Source organism: Myotis davidii, unplaced genomic scaffold, assembly GCF_000327345.1.
Source record: "Myotis davidii unplaced genomic scaffold, ASM32734v1 scaffold370, whole genome shotgun sequence".
Taxonomy (NCBI): domain Eukaryota; kingdom Metazoa; phylum Chordata; class Mammalia; order Chiroptera; family Vespertilionidae; genus Myotis; species Myotis davidii.
Genome location: NW_006288615.1, coordinates 16,147,765 through 16,151,109, shown reverse-complemented (window position 1 = coordinate 16,151,109; position 3,345 = coordinate 16,147,765).

The window sequence follows — 3,345 nt, the reverse complement described above, 5'->3', positions numbered from 1 at the left end:
AGAGAGACAGAAACATCAATGATGAGAGAGAATCATTGATTGGCTGCCTCCTGTATGCCCCACATTGGGGATTGAACCCTTAATCTAGGCATGTGCCCTGACCAGGAATCATCGAACCATGACCTCTTGGTTCATAGGTCGATGCTCAACCACTGAGCCACACCAGCTGGGCTGATAGCTTACTTTTTAAATGGGAGAAAAAACTAAAGAATCTTCATTTTTAAAATCTCGTACAATATTGAGAGTGAAAGACTGAGAATAGCATACGGACTGTACATAGTAGGGTTGAACAGAGTTTATTCATGGAAACTTTTGAGGAGATCAGAGTATACAAGTAGGGCTTAGAAAAGAATCTTTTGAAGGTAGATAAAATCCACGGATAAAACAGTGGAATGGAGAGAAGTATACACTTTATAAGACATATTTAATGTATGTTAAAAGGGAATGCATAGAAAGGACAAATTAATAAGCCCACAGGGTTCCCCACAAACACAGATCTCTGAAAACATAACAGCAAGACAATAGAAGGAAGGGCAGTGCATATTTGGATGTACTTGCTTTGTCCACTTGAAAGCAGGAACTAGCGGAAAATTGACCACATAGTAGGACTTCAATACATTCATTGACTAGATGGATATTTAACTTCTTTAGTCTATTACCCACTATTAGTCATCTGTCCCAAATTTATTGTGTTTTGTTTTCAATTTATTTTGTTATTTTTTAACAAACTTTTTATTTGTAAATACTTTTAGACTTACAAAAAAGGTTATAAAGATAACAGTTTCCATATACCTCTAACCCAGTTCTTCCTAACGTGGGTTAACCAATCATCCCAGTTTTCCAGGGACTGTCCTGGTTAGCACCAAAGTCCCACATGCCAAAAAACCCTTCTCCCAGGCAAACTAGGATGATTAGTCACCCTACCACGTTAACATCCTACATTACCATGGTACATTAATCAAAACCAAGAACCCAGCCAACGTTGGCGTGTTACTATCAACTAAACTCCAGACCTTATATGGATTTCATCACTTTTTTCACTAAAGTCCTTCTGTTCCAGGATCTAAGTCAGGATACCGCATTGGTAGTCGATGGGTTTCAGTGTTCTCTCGCTTGTGATAATTTCTCAGTCTTTTCTTGCTTCTAATGACCATGACTCTTATAAGGAGTCATTATAAAGTACTAGAGGCCCGATGCACGAAATTCGTGCAAAGGGCTTGGCCCTCGCAGCCCTGGCTTTGTCCGGATGATCATGAGGAAGGTCGTCTGGACGGTCATTCTGCTGTTCGGTCTAATTAGATATTAGCTCTTTATTACATAGGATTTTGTAGAATGTTCCTCAATTTGTGTTTGATGCTTTTCTCAAGTTTAGACTGGTGTATGGGCTTTGGGGCCCCAAGTTATTTTTACACCCTGCAAATGTTCGTACTTATTTTCATGTTTACATTAGCCATTTAAATTCCTCAGAATATCATTTTAATTTTAAAAGGAGGTTAAATCACTTGTCCAAGAGTCACAGTAAATTTTTTCGCATTAGAGTCCACAGAGGGCAAAATCAAGTTGCTTCCTATTCAAAAATTTATTTTAAACATTGAAAATGATAGAGCTCATTGCCCAAGTTACCCCTGAAGCCATAAAGCTTCTCCACTGGTACCATCCTCTAAGGGTGAAAATATTCCGCCATTTGGCTAAATAAATAAAATTTTGAGGTTTATTTTTCTAGTTTTGAAAAGAAAATATTCTTCATAGAAAATTTAGAAAATAGAGATAATAATAAGAAAGACAATTAAATTACCTGTAATTCCTCCATTCTAGAAAAACCACTGGTTATAACTGTCTTATATTCTTTTAGTCTTTTTTCTATCCATCACATTCTCTTTTATAAAAATTGGTTTATATTTGATATATCACGAATATCCGTTTATATAATTAAACACCCATGACATCATTTTTAATACCTGCCTAACATTTCATAGTATAGATGTATTATTTAATGTACTATAGCTAAATATTTACACAGATCCATGATAATTTCCCAAGGTTAAATTTCTCTAAGTGAGCTTGCTTATCAAAGAGTATATACAATCTTAAGGCTTCTGATATGCACTGCCAAATTGTCTTCTGGTGGGATTTTACAAATTTTACTCACTAGCAATTTGTGGAAGTACCCATTTCTCCACATACTCACCCGCTCATTTACTTTTTTTATTTGTCAATTTCATAATAAAAAAATACCACTTTTTTGTTTTAAGTTGCATTTTTTATTACTAGTGAGGGTGAGCATTTTTGTATGACTAGTGCCACTTCTTATACTGTGCACTGCCTGTTTATTCCCTTTATCGAGTTTTCTATTGAGGCATTCTTCATTTTCTTATCAATTTGAAAGTACGCATTGATATTCAGAGGTGTGGATCATTCCCACTGGTTTTTCTGCCTTTGGTAGCTGCTTTTGGTTTTCTGTTTGGTTTGATTTCGTTTGAATATTGAGCTCAGTCCTGAACCCTGACTGTGCCTATTGGTGGCAGCTCCCAGTTGAGTCCAGGAGCCCTGCAGCCCAGCAGTTCCAGCACAAGTTGGCAGTTTCCCTTCCTAATGAGCAGTGCCCTGAGTCCTCAGTCTTTAGCTTTAGGAGGGAAAACAGAAAGGAATGCAAATCCAAAAGCACACTGCACTGGAAGCTGCCAGATCCAGGCTGCCACCCAACCTCCAAGGAAATAAATTCCCAAGATAGTAAAACTCTGGCGGGGGGGAGGGGGGGAGGCAGGGGGAGCCCATCTTTTAAGACAATTCAGCTCCCAAATCTCAGAATCAGCTGTTTTCAAATATGAGGGAAAAATACGTTGGCTCCGTAATTTGTTTTCCCCTAACCAACACTAAAGTTGGGTGCCTCTTCATGTGTAAAATGAACATTTGTGTTTTTTCTTCTATGGGGAAATGTACGAACCTATGTCCCCAGTATTTTTATTTGGTTAATTATATTTTTTCTCTGGATTGAGAGTACTCCCCTCACCCCAAAACCAGTAGGGATCCCCAGCCCACTGTGAGCGCCCCTGCCTCCAAGTCCTTCCCTGGCTCCCTCTGGGCAGAGACGAGAGCGTGGCTCTGAAGTCAGACCCGGGAGGCCAGGAGTTCTCTTCCTGTTTCCCCTTCTCCTCGCCTCCCTGTTAGGACTCTAACATCATGACAATTTCAGTACAAGTGTCAGGACTGAACATTGCTAAAACCACAAAGATTTAAAAGCTTTCTTCTTCCTCTTTTTTTTATTTTAGCAAAAGTTTTACATTAAATTTAAGCCAAAAACAAACAAGAAAAGAAAAAGTAAACCTTAAGGCAAGCAGAGGGCCT